Source organism: Lepidochelys olivacea, assembly GCF_965140295.1.
Source record: "Lepidochelys olivacea isolate rLepOli2 genome assembly, chromosome: 3".
Classification (NCBI taxonomy): Eukaryota; Metazoa; Chordata; order Testudines; family Cheloniidae; genus Lepidochelys; species Lepidochelys olivacea.
Window position 1 is genome coordinate 64,189,749 of NC_140413.1, and position 23,468 is coordinate 64,213,216.

Genomic DNA, 23,468 nt, shown 5'->3' on the forward strand with positions numbered 1-23,468 from the left:
GAGGGGGCTGAGAATGTGATAGATTCAGGGAGCAGACTTGGTGGTGTCCACCCCCAAGGCTTCATATCTGACCAGCCAGTTGCAGGGCCCTGGATTGGAACCCAGTGGAACAGGGAGGGCTCAGGTTCCCCTGCCAACTGTAGACTCTTGCCACTAGATAATGCTGCTTGGCTCAGACATCAAACCCCTCAACACGCAGATAAGTATCTATATCACAAAACCCACCATCACAATTGTCTTTCTTACATTAAGAACTCACTACTCACAGACACCTAAGAGAACTTTCAAAAAGATATGATTGAGGAGAGTATGGTGGCTTATTGAAACAGGATTGGGAGATCATTCCTGGCATGAGTGACTGCATGGAAAAGGTAGAGAAAAGGTACAAATAAAATAAATATGGTATCGAGGCTGACATTTAGCACATGACAACTGACACTAACAGATACTTTTGTGTCTGGACAGGTTACTGACTGAAGTACATAGGTGGAATAAGGAAGGCTGCATTGATGCTGCCTAGGCTATACGTACTCAGCACATGAATAGACCCTTTCAGAACTATTAATTCAGTTTAAAAAATAAATACAATATTTTAATTACAGGTGCAACATACTGATTTGTTCCTAACTGGCTGCAGATTTATGTCTTTTTAAAAAACATTTATCTGTAATTGAAGTAATCTGTCTGGCAATATAAATCAGTTGACAATGACATAATTAGGTCAAATTCAATCCTGTTGTCTACAACTGAACTTGTGTCTAAAGCATTTTTTGTCAGTCTGATTCTTTAGCAAGTATTCTAATTCTTCAATTCTTTGACCAGTGAGTCAGTGTAGTTTCCGAGTCCTTGCCTTCCAACTGGGGAAAAGATTCTCTTCTATGAAATCTGCAGAATTATTTCATATGATTACCAAGTTTTGCTCTAATCTACCTATGCAGTCTAAATCCAGGAAAGATTGGATTCTGAGCTTGAATGAACTCTTAGCATTCTCCTTTGAAAGATAAATACACACTCCATAAATTTCTCATTGGTCTAAACAACAGAAACATCTGTTTAGGCTCAGGGACAGCTTTTTGGCTGAGTTTACCAATAGGGAGGCTTAGTTAGTATGTACATCAGTTCTCTCCATGTTGCAAGCAACCAAAATTACTGCTGCAGTCAATATGATGCACTATAGAGAGTAACAAGCGAGAGAAAAAGTAAATTAGACAAACAATCATAAACACTCAAGCAATAAGACCCTTAAAATAATATAGTTTTCATATTATTCTGCTATTATTCTAGTCCCGCAGTTTTCCATATAGATGAATTTCTGCAGTTTTACTCAATTACTCAGAAAAAAAGGAGCAAAGTTTGTGGATAAAATCAGATCTTATGGGCCGATAGGTTTTGAGTCATCCATTTGTGTCAAGTTAATTCATTTTCCTACACTAGAAAAATGCTTTCCTTTAAAAAAAAAAAGAAAAGAAAAGAAAAACAACCCAACAACAACAACCTAATATATATGTCCCCTTTCCTAGCTCTGTTTTTGTTGTGCTACTAGTATAAGGTATTCACCAAATCTTTCAATCAATAGATCACAGTTAAGGGTCAAAAAAAGAAATCTTTAGCCTTTCCCAGGCAAAACTCCCACTTGAAGAGGAAAAGTGAATTCAAGACCCAAAGAGTCCTTCTTAAGAACACTTTATCCAATGCCCTTTCCCTTGAAGGAATTAATTTCAACAAAAAAATTGCCTAAATTCTTTAGAACAAAGCCTTTAAAGTGCTTGTGTAATTAAACATGAAGAGTGGCCTTTATTTTATTAATATTATTATTCGTATTACCATAGCATCTAGAAGTCCTAGTTATGGATCAAGACCTCATTGCACTAGGTGTGCACAATCACAGAACAAAAAGATGGTCCCTGCCCCAAGGAGCTTATCATCTAAATATAGGACAACAGATGGATACAGACATGATGGTGGAGTACAAGTAAACAATGAAACAACACTGATCATCATGATACTCAGTAGTATCAGCACACCAGCAGCCCAATCACTGTCAATTTTTAAGTAGCAATTGTGGCAAAGGAGAGTTGGAGGTGGATAATGAGGTAGCCTTGCCAATGTTTATGATGTGAGGGGCAGCATGGGAGAAAGCACGAAGGTGCTTATTTGAAAGTTTAACTAGTGGATGATGGAGGCTGGCTTTGTGGGGCAATCAGAGGTGAGCATCCACTGTTTGATAGCAACTGAAAGAAGACAGCTAGGGTGGGAATTGTCCGTGAAGGGCCTTAAAAGTGAAAACAAGCAGCATAATTATTTGATGCAGAAGAGACATGGAAGCCGGTGGAGGGATCCAAAGAGAGGATGGTTGACAAGGTCAAAGTGACAGGCTAGAAACATGATCTTTACAGCAGCATTCTGAATGGATATGAGGAGGGCAAGATTGCATTTGCCAATGCCAAAGAGAAGGACATTGAGGTAATCAAGAAGCTAGAGCATGGACGAGAGTTTTAGCTGTGTGGATGGATAGGAAAGCTTGTATCTTAGAGATGTTATTCAGAAAGAATCAGCAGGATTTAGATATAGCCCAGACACAAGAACCTTGGGAAGTCCAAACGTAGCTGAGGACAAGTTAATGGTCTGAGTGACAGACAAGATGATGGTGTTGTCTACAGTGATCAGGAAAGGAGTCAGCAGGGAAGGCTTGGATGGAAGGGAGGTCAGGAGCTCTGTTTTGCTATGTGGATCTTGAGTTGACAGCTGGACATACAAGAGGAGACGTCAGAGAGACAGGACAAGATTTTAGTACGGACAGAAGGAGACAGGTCTGGAGTCAAGAGGTAGATCTGTGAGCTGTCAGCATAGAGAGGGTAGCTGAATTTGTATTTGTGGATGAGATTACACAGAGATAAGGTGCAGGAGGCAGAGAGAAGGGGACAAAAGGCAAAACCCTAGGGAACTCCCACAGAAAGTTGGAAGGCACATGAGGTGGATCTTCTGAAGGACACACTGCAGGAGCAATTAGACAGGTAAAAGGAGAAGTGGGAGAGGACAAAATTTCAAGAAGAACATAGTCAACTACATCAAAGGCAGCTGATAGATCAACAAGGATGAGGATGGAGTACTGGTTATAAGCTTTGGCTAGGAAGAGGCTGTTAGAGACTTTGGCAAGAGTGGTTTCAGTTGAGTGCAAGGGGCAGAAGTCAGACTGGAGAGGAACTACAGACCGAGATTGTAGACTTAGAAGCACAAGTCCCATTTTCACTGTATGCAGAATAAGAACATTTTCAAATTCAGGTGGGATAAGGCAAAAGGAAAAATACAGAGCTAAATATTAATAAAAATCCTAAGAAAATAAAATATATGGTATACTTACAGCACATTTAATATTTAAACAAGGTAATGAAAACTGAAAACAATAACTTCTATTTTGTTAATGACTCATTGACTGATATGGTATGCAAGAGCCAATTTAGATTACATGTTTTCACAGTGATTTTGTAAGTACAGAATGGAAAACAATGGGACAGAAAGAAACATGTTTGATATGATCTTCATAATTTTGTCAAGCAATTCCATCAGCTCCCATAATTCTCTCCTGACCTTGGATAAGCCCAGTTTCTGATAGGGGTGTGCATTTTTAATATATAACATCTTTAAAGGTCTGCCCCAGTGAGGTGTTAAGCATCTGCTGAGAGGTAATGAATGCCCTTAACTCCCACAGATTTTATTGGGAGTTAAGGGACTGGTCAACATTTTGCAGCATCTGGTTCTAAATGTATAAATCAAAAGTGCAAATTTAAGTAGCCTGAAGAAATACTAGTTTTTCTACATTGGGCATATCAATAGGATCTAGATATAAAAATAAATAAGAAAATCAATAAGAAAGCATTTACAATGTATTCATTAAGATCCACACTCTCTCCTTGGATGTGCATTTTTGCTTTCCATTGATGAGAGTCTCACAGGCATAGTATTTTATCCTGAAAATACCACCTAAAGCGGGGTGGCCAACCGGTGGCTCCGGAGCCACATGCGGCTCTTCAGAAGTTAACATGCGGCTCCTTGTAGAGGCACCGACTCCGGGGCTGGAGCTACAGGCGCCAACTTTCCAGTGTGCCGGGGGGGGCTCACTGCTCAACCCCTGGCTCTGCCACAGGCCCTGCCCCCACTCCACCCCTTCCCGCCCCCTCCCCTGAGCCTGCCGTGCCCTCGCTCCTCCCCCCCACCCCGAGCCTCCTGCACATCATGAAGCAGCTGACGGGGACGGGGGGAGGTGCCGATCGGCAGGGCTCCCGGTGGGCAGGAGGTGCTGGGAGTGGAGGGCTGCTGATGTATTACTGTGGCAATTACACTGGTAAATTCTGGCTCCTTCTCAGGCTCAGGTTGGCCACCCCTGACATAAGGTCAATATTTAACTGATGGAAGAAATTATATTTTCTAGCCTGATGACCACAATGAAGAATGAGGGCCAAGATATCAGACGCTGGGCACCAAACCAGTGTACACTGGTGTGTTGCTTCCTCACACATTTTTTAACTGCATATTTTTCATTTTGGGAAAGCTAATGCTGTGGTTCATATATTTAAACCAAATCCTGCCACCACAGTTGAAAGCACCAGAGACACATGAGATTGATCTTCCTGCTTCCCACCACTGTGGGAGAGGAGGTTCTGGAATTCACTCTGCTCCACCAATTCAACATTTAGATAGAAAGTGCATAAATTTGCCAACTTCCAGCTAGGGGGGACTAACTGGAAGGGGTTCTAACAATAATCAAAATAAAATTTATTATAATTATGGATTCTGGGTTAAGCAAAAGGTGTGGGCCTTTAGACAGGGTGGTCTGGGCTGAGGTTTTGTTGCCATGCTAACTGGCTGGTGTGTGAACTTTTCTGACTGAGGAAAATTTATATTGTTTTTTTTTATTCTAATTGTTCTCAGATACAACTTATGTATCGACTTTATTTTACATTTTGTCATAAAAGAATAAATATTTTTTTAGAAACACCCCCCCTCACACACACCTTTTTTAAAGGGATTAGCATTCTTCTTTGTTTCTTTAAACCAGGTTGATGATCTTTTGTGTACAGCACAGGAGCATGCAGTGAAGTACGACACATCACTGTTCAGAAAACACAGTCAAGTAGTGCAAGAACACTGGCACTGCCATGCTGCCATTTTGTCCAGTTAAGTCAGAATGGAGGAGCCCATAGCACCACTTAGCCTACAAGCAACATTAAGAAACTGGCATAGTGAAGGAAAAATCAGGTATGACCACACATAAACGCCATCCAATTTTACGCTCCCCCACTGGTCTTACTTGTCTGTTGACTCCACACACCTTTAATCACTGTGCTATTTTCACTGACCTCATAAGAACCTCTACATCTTTTGAGTCTTGTTGTCACTAATGGAAATCCTAAAGTAATGGAAAACCTAAAAGTGTTACTGTACCTTTAACTTTTCTCCTTGGAGCTGGCTTGGTTCTCTTACTGCCATTAGTCCATATCATCAGTGCAGCTTTCCAATCACTACAACAAGCAAAACTATGTAATGCAGATGAATTGCCTCTGCAGGTCATTGAAAATAGAGAAGTGCCAAACTGTCTTCCCTTCACTCAGTCTTTTGTGCCTGAAATATGAAATTGGATATTCAATTAGTTAAGTACCCTACACTTTTTTGTTTAGGTTATATTTTGTGATAAAGTAACACATTAATTAAATGAACCACTTGCACCCGTTTCTGAACAGACTTACTTGTCCTGTATATATATATATTATATATATCCATCCAAAGCCTTGTTAAGGCACTGATTCTGCCACCCCATTGTCATGTTAAGTGCTACCATAGTTTTGTTACTTCAATGTGTTTATTCCCATAATAAGATACTAGTCACCATTAGCAGGTGTGACAAATTGGGTCTCATTTTGGGAAGCAAAGCTTAGTCTGCTTTCAAAAATTCTGCCACCAGTGTATACTTTAAAGCACTAAACTTACAATGAACAGTGATTTCTCCATTTAATTTGATCATCACCTTAAATCTACCATACAAGATGCAGCATTTACATTAAAATACAGAATTCTCAAACTTCCAGTTATCTGGACAGTTAATCCTCTTGGAATCTTTACGTCCACAAGGAGAGAAGTCAGATATGCACGTGTTAGCTTTAATAGGCAGTTATTTCTTCCACATCCAGAATCCTCTCTTCCAAAAGTAATCTCTTGGGAGACTGAATGAGATCTGGCTCAAACACTTCTGATTCTACAACTCCAATTTGCCTTTCATACTGATTTAACGACAGCCTCATAGACATTAGGCCCACATTGTCACATTCGCCACACCCGACTGCTGCTTAAATTAGAGTTGGGTAAATACTTGGTAACAAATTTGTGAAAGAAGTTTAATGAACTCTTTGTGAAGTGTACATGGGATTACTAGTTTTTTTGAGTTTATCCAGTATCATTGCCAAATAATTCCTAGTCTTGTCTGTGAAGAAAACCTTGCAACTATTTGAACTGCTCTCCATTGAAAAGATAGGTCACATGGTATGTTTGCATGCTCCCTCAAGTCAGGGAGCATGTAGTCTTAGTTTCCCACTCTGAATTCTCAATCATAGATTCAGCATTTAATTTCTAAAACTGCAATATTTATATCAATTTATTGCATCTGTGAACATTCCTGCCAGTAAATTTGCTTTTGGCAAATACTCTGGCAGAAAAACACGAGAGGGGAAAACAAAGTAAATTTGTTTTAAAACGTGAGGAAATATTCATGAATATTTTTTCTTTTACCCTGTCCTCCCACTTCTGTTTTTAACCACCTGATAAAAAATCCTTTTTCCTGCTTTTCACATCTGACTCTGAATTATTCAGATATGGTAATACAATGTCTGCTTGGTATCGTGCCATTTAATACAATGGAGACTGCCAGATCATTTTTTGTGCCTCAGAAAGCTTGAGAAGGAAGAATAGTTTTTTCTTCCCATATGTGTCATATAGTTAAATCAGCAAGTTATCTCCTATAGAGAGGTCGCCTTTCTCTCTGCTCCCCAGAGCTGCAGCTGCAAATAGCAAGACCTACCGAAGAATGTACATAGCAGAGAACTTTCAGCTGTAGAATTTCCTCTTACTGTGGCAAATGGAGGCAAAATTAAGGTTATCTTCATTGTATAACATAGCTTGTTAAAACTGAATTATTCAAGTTTTCAGTATTCAAGTGTGCTCTAAACCCACGGAAGTCTCATTTGTCTTTCCTTTTGGATCCATTTGTTTCTGCCATGTACCCTGTGATGATGTAAAAACTATTAAATGAAAGGTTTTTGTTAAGAAGATGAAAGAATTATAACTTTATTTCACTGCAGCCATCGTATGACATACAGTTGTAACAGCATTGTCCACTAAATGGCGTTACAATGATGAGTCATAAAGTATATTCAGAATTTCATGTTGCCCTAACTTTCTTCTTTTACTTTAAATGAGACCAATCAAAGATCTGCTGCCATTCTTCTGAGTTCCAAAATCGATTAGAATTCATTTGGGCCAAGAAGCTATTTCAAGTGCTCTACTTATGTCCAGTTACACAGCCATTGGAAAAGCTGTCCTCACAGTGCCTTTAACCAAGAATGCAGTTTGACCTCATCTTTCTATATACATTCTGTTGGATATTCTGGGAGGTTACAGATTAATCCAGCACTCTTATGAGCAAGAAGACAACAACAACTTCAGGAGAGAAAAAAAGCAAATCCCACAGCATTTCAGATATTTTCTGTTTCAGACCTATATCAAAGTTCTTCCAACTTCCAAGGAACTGAGGACCATACCCTTTACACAAGGTTGATTAGAACAGAAAGACTTTCTACTATATGGGTTGCCCCAATGGGACAGCATCATGCTACCAAATGAGGGACAACTTCAATATCTGAACTCATTTCCTGTTCTCTTGAATGGGAAAGAGTACTATATTACTAGTTAGTGATCCTGACTGTTGATTCAAGAGTAGCATTAACAGACTGGAAGAGCTATCAGCCCAATATTGGTGGACCTGGCTGGATACTGGGACTTGGACTTAGCAAAAATAGTGGAAATTCATATGGCTCTGAGAAGGTGCATGTGACCTGGGGCATGAGAAATACCATCAGTTAAGCATAGAACTGGCAGCAGAATAACCAGAAATAGAATAAGAAAAGCCCTATTAGGCCAGGCAGTCGATCCCAAGCCACTGAAAGTTTTCTCCCAAAGATGCATTTGCTAATGCTTTGTCCCATCTAGTTGTGTGTGTCTACAGAGATAGGGATTTCACCACTTCTATTAGCAGACAATTCCACACTTCCATATAGTAGAATTTACTGTCAGGAAGGTTTTCCTAATGTTTCATCTATATTTTCCCTTTCCTAATCTTAGCCTATTGCTCCTAGTTCTGTTCCACAGTAATGGAACAATACCCTCCTTCGTTTGTCCATGCTTCAAATACTTGTAGAAGTTTATCTTGCCCACCTTTGTCACTCAAATTCACAAAGCCTTACATATTCAGCTTTCTTAATTCTTCCTCACAAATCAATCCCTCGGTTTCGTTGTTCCTCTCAGAGCTCTGTCCAGTTTGCATACATCTTTTTGGCAATGAGGGGCACAGAACTGAAGTCAGTATCCCAGGATCATCACTTCCCTATTCTGAGATGCGGTAACTCTGTTTATACAGTCTCTAATCACATTGGCTTCTTTACAGCTAGATCACATTGCATATTCATATCCAATGTGCTGTCCTCTAAACCCCTGGGTCTCTTTTGGCATTACTGCTTTCCAGGTTTCTCCTTCACACTGTATATCTGTTTAAGTTAATTTTCCCCTGGAGCATTCCGACTGCATTTTTCCAAATTGAATCTAATTTTGTTATTTCCTGCTCATATTTCTAACCTCTCCATGTTCCTTATTATTTCTCTGGCCTCACTGTTGTCCAGTCACAGCACCTCCCAGTTTAGTATTATCTGGGGATGCCAATAACATGTTTTTTACTCATTCTTCTTCCAGCTCACTAATGAAAATAATAAATAAGAAGAGACCTCCAGATACTTTCCCAACACAACACATTGCTGTTTATCACTCACCTTTCTTTACAGCTTGTTTTCAATCCATGTGACTGAGCTTACATCCAGGCCAACTTGATTCCATTATGTAAGACTTCATAGAATCACAGAATATCAGGATTGGAAGGGAGATCATCTAGTCCAACCCCATTCTCAGAGCAGGACCAATCCCCAATTTTTGCCCCAGATCCCTAAACAGCCCCCTTAAGGATTGAGCTCACAACCCTGGGTTCAGCAGGCCAATGCTCAAACCACTGAGCCATCCCTCCCCCAAGACTTGGTTCTCAAATCAAAATATATGCCATCCCCTGTACTTCCTGCATCTTTACATAGGCTTCTTCGCAGTCCCTGATTAAACTTTCAACTGTTCAAATATCTCTTGTTGAAAAATACTAACTAATCATTGATGAGCAGCAAAAAAGGTACTTGGCATTGTACAGAACACCAGTATAAAGACAGTCCCAACCTTTGGTAAATCATCATCCAAAAGATAGACACAGATAAGGAAACCCACATTCTAGGAAACTCACAAAAAGCAATTGTATAGAGTTTGTAGCAGGGTGCTGCTGCAAAAGCACCTAATTAGTGTCTGCTCAGCCAGCTCCAATCAAGACAAATAGATTGGGGCTGGTGTAATAGGCATGATGCCTGGCCTGGGGATTGGCTCCACCTGTGGGCCTGACAAGCCAGCAGTTATAAGGGCTAGGAGCCAGTATAAAGGGCTGGGCTGGGCTGGGCTGCCAGGAGAATAGGCAGTCTCCTGGCTGACTGCTAGTCAAAGAGGGAACTAACCCTGTAAGCCTTGCAAATGGCTTAACACTGGTGGTGGGAGAACATGTGTGTGTAAATAAAGCTATGGGTGCTGTATTACAGGAAGCCTCTCTGAGTTTTACTGGGGCAGTCAGCGGGCCCCAGGAAGAGGGGCGGGCAGAGGACCCTGTTACAGAGTTCTTTGGTTTTGGTTCTCTAATCTTACTTTCTTCTCTGATAATATAACATTGGGGTACACAAGACATTTGATGTGGGTTAATGTTTGTGATCACTACAGAAGAAACAAGTCTTTTAGAAAGGATCTGAGCAATGAGAGGGAAGGAACCTGGCATGTGATGGGAAATCCATTCCATGCAGTGTGAAAAGTATGAACTTGAGAGAGAGAGAGAGAGAGGAGCAACAAGGCTGAAGTTACATGTGGAGTGAAAGCCGTATGGTAAGAAATTGAATGTGAGATGAGGACTGGCACAGGGCTGTGCAACACCTTTGAGAGGAGGATGAGAAATTTAAACTTGATGCAGTGAGCAAGGGAAAAGCAGTGAAGGGATTCAAAGAGGAGTGGTGCTGCCTGATAAGCAGGCAAGGGAGATGCTTTTAGCAGCTATATTTTGGATGAGGTGGAAGGAAGCAGTGTGGTGTCTGGGATCCCAGAGAAGGAGGCGATGGCAGCAAGATGGGAGAGGACTAAGCCAGAGAGAAAAGGCTGGTTTTCAAAATGAAAGGGAGGAAGCAGCAGCAAGTTTTGGAGACAGCCTTCATGTCCAGAGGGAAGGGTAGTAGAGTTGAAGGTGACCCAGTGTCTGCGAGCCTGCATGCCAGTGAGGATGGTGCTGTTGCCAAAGGCCGTATAGACGGGAGGAAATGCAAGTGGAACTATAGCAGTTGTCATGTCTCGGGTTAGCTTGAGCTGGCGGTGCAGCCATTGAAGGCAAGCTGTTCGATAGTCAGCATGAGAAACATGAAGAAAATTGGTGTGTGTTATAAAAAAAAAAAGGTGATATCTGAAGATGTGAAAGGGACGAGGTATTGAGGGGGAAGAGACGAGATAAAGGACAGAGACCTGTCAGACTTGCAGAGAGTTGAGGTGAGAAGTGGAAAAGGGCCATGAAAGGACTCACTAAAAAAGCCAAGACAGGATAATTCAGAAGGGAGAAGAAAGTCCATGGAGGACAAGAATACAAGGGGGTAAGAGTGATCAACAGTATCAAAGGATGGAGAAGTAAAGGAGGAGGAAGGTAGAGTAGAAGCTCAATGTTTTGCCGCATACAAGTTTCTGAAGCTTAGTTTGTGTATTGTCAGTGGAGTGGAGTGATCAGAAGTCAGACCTGAGTGGATCCAGGAGTGGGAGAGGAGAGAAACTCAAATGGCCCACTCCTAGATTTCAGATCTATTCATATACATTCCTGAACAGAAATTGATGCAAAATTCATGGAGTAACTTGTAACAAGTTATTTATCCTATTCGAATAACTATTATATGCATTTCTTCCCATCTCATGAAGGAAGAAGACATGTAGAGAAGCAGTTAGGGCCAGGTTGTGCTTCACCCCTTCTAGTGTGCTCAGTAGTAGGGGTCAATGAGAGGTACCAATTTTCTTTCCATCCTTTTCATGGCCCTGGTAAGGGACAAAAACTATTACAGTCCCATCCTCAGGGTAGCACAGAAAGGAATTGTTTCCTCCATATTCTCCTAGGACATACAGTGCCACACGGGGAGATAGGGATGTGTTGGGCCCTGCACAAAGTCATAGATTGTGACTTAACATTCACAGGAAGTGGACAGGGATTATGCTGAATCCAAAAAAAGGGAGTAGTAGCGGGTCACAATTGATTCCTTATGTACAAAGCTCTCAAGTAGGCATTCCAGCTCACTGAATGTTTCCCCTAGGCAGTGTAGCTTCGCCCCAACCCAAATGTAAGGCTGTGCCCTAAAAGCACAAGTAAATCTCTAGTGTTTGGACTAGGGATGGAGAAGTTATCACCTCTATCATTTGGGTCACAGTTAAGAGTTGCTTATATTTAAGTAAAATACTTTTTGTTAATTTACTCAACTGCTTACCTTCAAAAGAAACAGAATCAGAGGAAATATAGGAAGGTCCAAGAAGTTTATCACAGTATCTCCTGTTATTCTTACAGATATATTTTACAAATATATAGATAGTCACTACATCACAGTTGCAATAAATGAGAAAATGGCAGTTAGTATTCAAGTAGCAGATACACGGCATTTGTATGTGAACATATGAGAGGAAGAACATTATCTCAAAGGGAAAACATTTGCTAGTAGGGTCTGCTTACCACTGCTAAGAGTATAGGGTAAGCTGAAAGGAAGAAATGGAGAAAAAACAAAAGTCACAGGAAACTGTTAGCGATATCCAGGGCAGGAATAGGAATAGGAATTTTGTATAAAGGGAGACTTGTAAAAAGGTCAGGACATTGATTATGGGATTTCAATTATGTTGACATTTACTTGAACACAAATGACAAAAGTATGTTCTCAACACACACACAAGACTCTTGCCATACAGAGTTTCCTGTTAGGGCAACGTAAACCTCTTAAAAATGACAGGGTCCTAGATACTGCAGTAACTGGAACATTAGAAATGCCTTAGGTGTATGGACTTATGGCTTTAGTGTACATGAATCAGAAAACTGAGCATGGTTATCATATTGAACAATAGGACAACATTACTCAGCAGCACCTAGGAGTCCCTTTTCAACATACTACTTTGGATATTCTGCACTCAATAGTTCTACCTGTAATAAAATAAAATTAAATAAATACATAATAGTGGTAAGTCATGTTTAGTGCCCCCACAAACCCAGACTCTCTATGGTGCCAGGAAGCCACACCATCCAACCCCAGTAATGGGGTCGTGGCTGGATATAACCTGAGGAGCAAGCTTGCCAAATAGATTGCTCACAGTTCTTCTGTAATACTGCATGAAAGGGCAGTCATACAGTTCATATTGCTTTCCAATACTGTGTAAGGGACAACCCTCGATTGGCAGACAGACTGACAGATACATCTGTGGTTCTGTGGTATGTCAGTATAACCAGACAAACCACTGGCTATTAAGCACTTTCCTCGTTATTAATTTTGCCAGTGTGTTATTTAAATTAGCTTAGATCACAGGGTCAGGTACTCAGGTGATGTAAACTGGCATAGCTCCACTTAAGTCAATGGAGCAGTTCACCCCAACTAGGATCTGCCTCATAATTCCATGTGAATTCAATACTGGCCAAAAGAGAATAAACAGCAATGTATCAATGTTCCTTTGGGGAGGAACATAGAAGGGTATTGTGACACTGGCAGACCAAGTGCCAGCTCATGCCAAGGCCCCTAGGCCTCCCTGAACACTGACAAATGCACAGCTGGAAACGAGTCTGGCTCACCTGTGTGTTATTATTAAAATAGGTATTAGATTTATAAAAATGTGTGTAGTGATTAGACTTTAGGAAATACTTTCAGGAGGCTGCATTTATTAATCTCACTTAACACCTGTACTCCAGGTAGGGTGACCAGATGTCCCAATATTATTGGGACCATCCAGATATTAGCGGCTTTGTCTTATATAGGCAAATATTAACCCACCCACACCCGCAAAAAAAAGTCCCAATTTTTCACGCTTGCTATCTCGTCACCCTAACCCCATGTTAAAAGGTTATATTAAGTTTGCATTGTAAACCTCTGTAACTGTTTAACTCATCAAACAGTAAAAAAAAAAGTAGTAAATATAAAATAGCTTACTACAGAAAGTGTTAGGTCTTCAACACAAAAAAGTCCCATCGAAACCAAATGAGCAACTGTGAAACATGAAAGGACAAAGACTCCTGTTGATTGCTCTCCCCATACCCATGAAGAGGAGACGTTCACAAGGACTCAGCCCATCAGGCTGAACTCTGTGGGAAGGGAATAAAAATCCCTGACCAGAAGGAATTGGGATGCTCTGTGCTGCTTGAACTCTCAAGGGTGAAGATTTCTAAGTATAAGCAGGAGTTCCCCAGGGTTTGGCCAGGGTTAGCCCTAAAGGACATATAGAACCTTCACGTTATGGCAACTGCTATTGCTTTTTGAAACCTGAGACTGTGACTCATTTGTGTGTGTATGTTTACCTGCTTTAACCTTGTAAATAACTTTCATTTCTTTTCTTAGTTAATGAATCTTTGGTTAGTTTATTATAGTATTGGCTGCAAGTGTTGTCTTTGGGTTGAGATCTGATGTGCAATTGACCTGGGGCAAGTGACTGGTCCTTTGGGATTGGCAGTTATCTGAACATTGGTGTCATTCTTGGTGTAAGGGACCATCTATCACCAAAGCAAGCTTGCCTGTGTGGCAAGATAGACTGGACTACCCAAAGGGACTGTCTGTGACTCCATGTTAAGGCTCATGTAGTGCCTGTGGAGTTCACACTTGTATTTTGGTTGGTGAAATCTAAGTATAGAATTCACAGCCAGTTTGGGGTTTGTGCCCAGGTTTGTAACAGTTTACCCTGAGGTTGGTACTCATATTCGTGAGCCACACCAGACAGTTTGATAGATACCACAGTGAATGGTGGTAGCTCTTTGGTCAGTTTAATTTGTAGCAGCAACTCCCAGTCATCCATAATAACAATGAAAAGTCATTGAGACAAGCGAATGAGAGTGAGAGTGACTATATAGCCTGGCGATTAGAGCACTCACATAAGGTGTGGGAGACAAGTTCAAGTCCCTGCTCCAGGGACTCATTATTTATAAACAGGAGAAAACCTTCAATAGGAGAGATTGAGAGAGACCTGTCCCAGAATACCCCATAGTCCAGTAGTCAAGGCACTGGTCTTTAGTGTGGAAGACCCAAATTCAAACCCCTTCTCCACATCCGGCAGGGGCAGGAGTTGCATACGGGTCTCCTACATCTAGGGTAAGTGGAGGTTCTCAGGGAGGCCTCCTGTTGGCCCAAACCATTGATATTTTTGGTGAATAAACTATTTGTCCAAATAGTTTGTCCAAATTCCATCCACCTCTATTCTGTTGTGATCTGGGAGTAGACAGCTGTTAAATGAAATGCACAGGTGATACCAATTAGGGGGTGTTACAAAGAGCAAGTAGGACAAAAATATGTAAGGGCTTAGAAATATGGGTGAAATAAAAGGAGATTCATTTTGGAATAATGCAAACTAATATCATCTGGGCAGGAACAAAGATACACAGCGTAAAGGAGAAACTAGGGAAGCAGCAATACTGAGAGAGCCCTAGCAGTACAATCAGTGAGAGATGGCAGTCAAAACAGTTTATGTAATTTCTGACTGCATACAAAGGCATCATATGTCACAGAACAAGGAGATAACATGTCCACCTCTATAGGCCTAGTGCAACACCATTGAAGTCAATAGAAAGACTTCTACGAACTTCAATGGGCATTGATTTTTGAGTCGTAGATAGGCTTTGGGGCAACTACCTCTACAATATGGTATAGAATTCTGGGCATCTCATTACCAAAAAGATATTGGCTAACTGGGGAGAAGTTTAGAGAAGAGCAACCAAACTGACGATAGAGATGAAGGGGTCCTTTTATGTGAAGAAAAGTTAATACATTATTTGGCTGAAAGATGACTAAGGAGGAATCATGATAACCTACAAATGTTCACAAGATGGAAACTCCAAGGATGGAGGGAAACTTGGATGGAATAAAATTAAGGGATTCATCAACTCCTAATGCTGGAAAACTCATAGGAGAGGTGTTGGAAGAGGAAAAGTTGATGAGAGGGGAGATTCTCCTTATGGATCTTTTCCAGAGAGAGAGAGAATGCACAGAAAAGAGAAGTTGTCTACTATGCAACCCTGGTGCCTCAACCCTGTGGCTCCTGCAAGATCTATAGGGTAAGGGAAGATGAAAATTGTGAAGGCCAGGGCCATCTACATGGACATTCCACTCCTCTGTCCTGAGTTTGAGGCCCTCTGTAACTTTTCCCCACTCCGTGGCTAGAACCACACTGCCAGAGTTTTCCTCTGCTGACCATTGTCCAAAATACCCCCTTCTCCCATAAAGGAGGGTTCTAGCGTAAGTTTGGAGCCTTGGAAAAGGAGACCACTGGGGGCTATATGACTTTCTTGGCCTATCTATCTCTGAGTATCAGGGGAAAGCATGCCCTTTTACCTCTCCCATCTGTCTGTGGAAGGTCACAGAGTTCTGTACCTGCATATCTTTGAAAACATAACTCCAATCTATTTATCCATTTGCATTGTGTTGATTAGTTACATAAAGTATCCATTCAGGAAACAGAAGTGATGTGATATGACAATCAACACAGTGCAAATTTTGATGTTTGAATATTTGCAACAAACCTTGGCATGCTATTCATATTGGGGGAAAATAAGATATTAATGAATAACTTTAGTGCATTAATTAGAGTATTTTGTGATCTGCTTATGAAATAGAAAAAGAATAAAAATTCAACAAGTAAGTTATGAATTATTCACTCAGATTCATTTACAATCTATTACTGACTCTGTTAACAGTGCTCAATAATGCCAATTAGAGGGCATCTGCAAAGGGCTGTTGAGAACACCCATCTTGTGTGATATGCAACAGAAAAAAACCCCTCCTTCTCATTATTATTATTTATATACATGCAAAAGTGCTGTTCATTTAAGAGTTTCAACAGGCCACTCCAGATAATGCTCATTTCTATGGGGGCAGAGGGTGGGAAGAGGCTATATACATTACTTCATTATATTAAGATCTGTCTGTGTTCTTAAATCACTCCATTTCATCATGGTATCTGAGCACCTGAAATGCTGGATTCCTTTTCCCTTTCATAGAATACTCCCCTCAGTACTCTGTTCTACAGATCACAGCTTACCTTTTCTTTGCAGTAAGTAGCTCCCCTCCTGTCATCTGAGCTCCCAATAAAAAAAGAGCCTGAGAACTTGTTGAAAGCAATCCTGTGTTAATTTAAAATGCAGTGCTTGCATCTAGGGAATGTGCACTGCCCAATCCTGTAGTCCTGATAGAACTCCTTCCTAATTTGCCTCAGATCCCGTTACATTATAACACCTGTTTGTCTTTTACAGAAGGGATTGCAGAATTAACTGCATCAGCCTGCTACCTATGGCAGAGCAAATGAAACTGGTTGGTGCGAACAGGCATTGTGCAAAAAAAGCAGGCGCATATAAGTTATGGATTCAGAATTGTATTCACAGACATACTGTGAAACTCCAGATACTTAAATTTGTTCCTTGTACTTTTGTCACGTGATTACTTTGCAGGGCTGATTCTGCTGCTTTTGGTAACTAATACGTTCCAGTCACTTTTCAGTGATAAATAAAATAATTTCAAATGTGTCATTAAAAATGCCTTTCCATAATCTTATCTCAAAGATCAAGCTTCCTCATTAGCATTAGAAATGGTACCTTTGCCAGTTTTATTTTACCCTCAGGACTCAAGATTATTTCATAGTAAAAAATTTGATCTCACGTCCTCTATAACTTTACCACTGTCAAGTTAAAAAGCCAGTAGTGTTGAAGGCTCTCAAACAATTAGTAAATTAAAATATACTCTCACTGCTCTAAACAGACAAGCTTTAGCTTTTTGTGTCTCTCTCCAAATACAGATTGACTTTTAGCTTGTTGATTTACTATGTCTTACATACAGGCCTCATCATTTCTCTCTTACAGGCCTACTGACACATGACTCAGAACCTTGATGATGGTGCAGTTTATCCCACCTACAGTATGTTCTCACTTCATTGAAAGAATCACTCATTATTTCCATAACATCTGTTTATAGGTCAGGGCTTGCTAATTTTAAAATGAGACCCAAAAGGAAAATCCTTGATTGTGAGCAAAGGTGCTGCTTAGAACTCTCTAATATAGGTTGCTCATTGCTAGTTTGTGGTGTCATTTGTGCTGAAAGATTGCTCATGTTTTGCTAAATGATGTATACCTTGAATAAAAAGAGATTTTTTTATAGGTTAAACATCCCTATGAATTTCTTTTAGTTCTGGGTTGGGTGAGGGAAGAGGGTTTTTTCAGTTTTTGTTTTATAATACGATTTAACTACAGAATGCCAAAATCTTACAACTGTTTTTGTCTTCCTTTCCACAAATTCTGAACTTACCAGCAAACACCAGGTCAGTTTTTGCACTTTCCTTCTTTCTTGTTTTTTCCTGTTTATACATTCAGCTGTATGATCTATCTGAAAGTTCTCTTTTCCTTGATTTGGGGTATGGATATAAATCAGGGAAAATGGTAATAGGAAGTAACTCTTCCTTTTAAGGAACAGCTGGTAGACAAGCCAATGGGTGGATTGAAAGTATCTGCAGAGGGGCTATTTTCTCAGGTCTACTGACCAGGGTCTGATTCAGAGCCCATCAAATTCAATGGAAGTCGTTTCAGTTACCTCAGTGGATTTTGGATCAGGTCCCAGAGCAGGCAGGAAATACTTCCTCCAATTTATGAGTCACATTGGTTGGGAAGTCAGGTAAATACTGTACTCCCAGACCAGGGCCCAGCTTCTGGTTCTCAGTTACACACATTTCAACAAAGTTATTCCACATTTACACCACTGTAACTGAGAGAAGAACTGGAATCCTATGCTCAAGAGATGAGTAAAAGTTAACTAGCAAGTGCAGGGTGCTTACTGTATTTACACAAGCCAGTCCTTTCCCTCTTTTGCATACAGATTTTTTTCTTGTGTATGGGAAGCTTTCTAAAGAAATAAACACACTTTTGTCACCATATATTTAAATTTTGATCATCATTTTAGATCCTCTAACCAGCATACTGGGAATTTTCTTGCTTCTTGAGCAATAAAAGGCACTGGCTTCTCATTAATTTCTGGGTGTAATTTAAGATGTTCGTTTTGACTTACAGAATCCTAAATGGCTCAGGAGCTGCCTACCCAAGAAGCTGTTTCTCTCCCCTTGTGCTGTCACGACAGTTGCGGTCAGTGGATGTATTCATACTGACTGTAAACTGGCTTTACATGCACGGGCTGGTAGCACGTTGTTTTCCATGAGGCATCCTCTTCTCTGGAACACACTTCTGTTGTTCCAATTGAGCCTGGATTTGCTGACTTACAGAATATAATGAAAACCTCATCTATTTTCATGGGCCTTTTGCAAAGAGTGGGATGAGGGATATAGAATAGTCTGAGAAGGGAGGCTGTTATTAATGGTGGGTTGATTAAATGAAAACAATTGTAATTTAAGAAATTGGGTTGGCTTTGAGGAGTATGAGCAAGTTTCTGCACTATCTGTTCATTTTGTTTAATTTCCATGTTTATAAAGAGCCTAGAGCTTGTATAGACACTTTTTGGGAAAAAATCAAAACAAACAAAAGACAGAGCAATATATATATAATGAATACTAATACAATTGTAAATGAAGTCAAGGGGGGTCTCTTTTGGGGTAATGGAAACTCAGACCCAAAAGCCATCTGACCGTAGTTAGCTTTCACTTGAAAAGCTAATTCTAATTTCATGTCCCAACCTCAATTATCTTGATACCCAGATTGGGAGGGATTCCATTGTTTTTCCACTATGCTCCTGGCTTTCAAGTTTGATCAAATATATAGTTTTCTATTGTGTCTTTGGTGCATTCCACCACTGCACCCTGCATTAATTACTGTCATCCTATAACATTTTTCGCTCAGGTACAGTAGTAAACTTTTCCCACTTCCATTCATATTTCCCCAGGTATTTGGCCCTTTGATAATGTTTAAGAAAATACAGGAGACCTTCTGGAATGGAAGGACTTGGTACAAGTAAATTAATTCCTAAAAAGGTAGTCCCATCATATTGAAGGGTTTCACTATAATATTAACAAAGTACATGGAAAATTTGCCATTATTATTCTGTTGACTTGCATCCTGGAAAAACGGTCACGATCTGCACTGTGAGATGAGACTCCTGAGTTTGATTCATGACTTGAACTGATTTGGTCAGACTGCTGTGCAGGAAGCAGAGTCAGCCACGGGATGAGATATGTAGTCTGTAAACAATAGATACCACCATTACCTGAACTGATTATTGGTGTCCAAGTATCACTGCAAAATAGATTCAACTCCTCAAACTCTCTTATCTTAACTAGACATGTCACGTTGCTGAAGATGTGGTATTGGCCAAAGAATAGAAGAGGATTTCCAGCTGGAGCTATGGAAGACATCCTATTCATCAGGGAGTGTAGTATGTTTCATGTCAAATAAAGGGTTTAAACAAATTAGCAAAGCACTGTAGCTGACTTGTAATAATGAGGTGAGGAACATTAGCTAGACATGTTACTCAGACTTCCCAGTACAACTCCCTGCTTCCCATTCCAATTGTCTAAATACATCATACCAGGTATTCATAGAATAAAAAAGAGTAAACAGGCTCCAACAAACCAAGTAAAAGCCCCAAAGCCTCCAGAGTCATTACAATTAAATGAAGGTGGTTGAACTACTTCCCCCGATCCCTAAAGATAAAGGTATGCCATAGAATTGAAACTCTTGGAAAAACAAGGTAAAATTAGGCTGATCTTCAGTTCCATGAAGCTAAAAAGCTTTCGGAAGACATGAGAAGCAAAGGGGAAAAATGGTTTTATTAGTCAAATAATTAGCTTGGGGAAACCATTGATCAAACCCAATCATTTTTCTGGTTGTTGTAAAAGACAAAGGGGGAATAGCTAGCTAAGCTCTGCATGTGAGGCAGGGATACAAGACTGTGCCAACACACATGTTCGAGCTGTCTATACCTTACAATCTCAAGTCACCATGTATATAGAGAGGAAACAAAAGCTTTGGATCCCAAGCCTGGTCACTGAAAATGTATTTGAAAGCCCTTAATTTCCACTGTCACATCACATTGGGAAGAAAATACTTATTAGAGAGTTGAGTAAAGAGACTGCGTTGCAGAATGCTATAAAAGTTTATTTCTCAGAACAGTGGAAAAAGTTCAGATTGGATGGGGGAAGGGGAAGATAAATGGTACAAATAGCTAAAGAGCTGGCTCATATCCTTCTGAACTCTGGCCATAAATAATGTCTGGGAATGGCTAGAGGCTCCTCCAGTGTCAAACTTGTGCCTGTTCCAATGGCAGAAAATTGGAATTTCCAGTGCGAGTTTTGCATGAATTAAAGCAAGGTCAGACATTATAGACCTGGTTCTTTCTAAAGACCAAGAAAGAATGGAATGGAAACGCCCACATGTAAAGTTTTGTTTTGTTTTCCAATCTCAGCAAAGGCTGGAGGAGCTTACTGAGTAAGTCAAATAGATCTTCCTAAAATCAGGCTGGAACATGGTGGAGGACAGGGGATGTCAAGATAAATACATCCTTTCAAGTTTCACCACACTGAAGTAGCCCTGATTGTTCATCTCCACTATTCAGCTCGGCTCAGTGTCTGTTCTATTATTTTAATGCAGCTGTGATAGCATTGAAGCAACAGCTCTATTTGCTCTTAATAGAGTATTTGAAAATATCAAGAACAAGACAACAGCATAAAGATTATGATTTTAAAATCTTGAATAAAGATCAGTGGCAAATTACTATTCAGATGAAGTGGGGTTTTGTTGTTTTTTTTGGGGGGGAGGGGTTAATGAATAAAGTCTCACATTCTCTTTGTTAAAATTATGTCCAAGTGATAGTAAAAATTAAGAACTAAATTCTGTTCTCAGTTTCACTAATATAAATAATGGAAAACTCCATAAACTTCAATAAAGTGACTCCAGAGTTACAGCACTGCAACTAAGAGCAGGAATAGGTCCTTCACTTTTACTCATAACATTTGGATATAATTTTATAAGGAAAAATTAACAAGTAAACAGGAAACCATCACTTTTCAGAGTCTCATGAGGCAGTTAAGGAATGAGAGAATTCTGGTCTGAAATATATCTCCACACATGTTTCCATAATAAAATATAGATTATATAAATATTTATATGAGCACATGTGTGTGAGAAGAGGCAATTCCCAACTGTCATAGAACCCACACATGCTGCCACCATATTGTCACAGTTTCAGGGTTAACTGTACTTTTGCCCTCTCTCAGTCTTCCTCAAGGGCACCCTCTTAAGGTTTCTAGCTCCGACCCCTCACCTCTCTTGGGCAGAGACCCATGTCTCTCTACCTCCAGACCAGGGGTTTAGGCATACAGTCCTTTGCACCTAACAGTGGTTTCACCAGCAGGTCTGACCAGGGTCCAACACCTATAGCTAACCTCTCTCCAGAGGCTAAAACAGTGTATAAGAGTTACCCTCCAGACTTTGCAAAGCAAACTGCATTTATTCTTCAGATAAAAAGCATTACAGAGAAAAGATATAAAGAATAGGGCTGTTGATTAATCTCAGTTAACTCACACGATTAACAAAAAAATTAATCGCTATTAATCTCAGTTTTAATCACACTGTTAAACAATAGAATACCAATTGAAATGTATTAAATATTTTTGGATGTTTTTCTGTATTTTCATATATATTGTATTCTGTGTTGTAGCTGAAATCAAAGCATATATTATTTTTGATTACAAATATTTGCACTGTAAAAATGAAAACTAGTATTTTTCATTTCACCTCAGACAAGTACCGTAGTGCAATCTCCTTGTCATGAAAGTGCAACTTACAAATATAGATTTTTTTTTTGTTACATAACTGCACTCAGAACCAAAACAATGTAAAACTTCAGAGCCTACAAGTCCACTCAGTCTGACTTCTTGTTTAGCCAATCGCTAAGACAAACAAGTTTGTTTACATTTACAGGAGCTAGTGTTGGCCTCTTCTTATTTACAATGTCACCAGAAAGTGAGAACAGGCATTTGCATGGCACTTTTGTAGCTGGCATTGCAAGGCATTTATGTGCCAGATATGCTAAACATTCATATGCCCTTCATGCTTCGGCCACCATTCCAGAGGACGTGCTTCCATGCTAATGATGCTCGTTAAAAGAAGAATGCATTAATTAAATTGGTGACTGAACTCCTTAGGGGGAGAATTGTATGTCCCCTGCTCTATTTCACCTGCATTCTGCCATATATTTCATGTTATAGCAATCTTGGATAATGACCCAGCACGTTGTTCATTTTAAGAACACTTTCACAGCAGATTTGACAAAATGCAAAGAAGGTACCAATGTGAGATTTCTCAAGATAGCTACAGCACTCGACCCAAGGTTTAAGAGTCTGAAGTGCCTTCCAAAATCTGACCAGGATGAGGTGTTGAGCATGGTTTCAGAAGTCTTAAAAAAGTCTTAAAAGAGAAGTTTTAAAAGAGAAACTACAGAACCCAAACCACCAAAAAAGAAAATCAACCTTCTGCTGATGGCATCTGTCTCAGATGATGAAAATGAATGTGTGTTGGTCTGCACTACTTTGGATTGTTATTAAGCAGAACCCATCATCAGCATGGATGCACATCCCCTGGAATGGTGGTTGAAGCATGAAGGGACATATGAATCGTTAGTATATCTGGCACATAAATATCTTATGACGCTGGCTACAACAGTGCCATGCCAACACCTGTTCTCACTTTCAGGAGACATTGTAAACATGAAGGGGGCAGCATTATCTCCTTCAAATGTAAACAAACTTGTTTGTCTGCGTGATTGGCTGAACAAGAAGTAGGACTGAGTGCACTTGCAGGCTCTAAAATTTTACATTGTTTTATTTTTGAATGTAGGTTT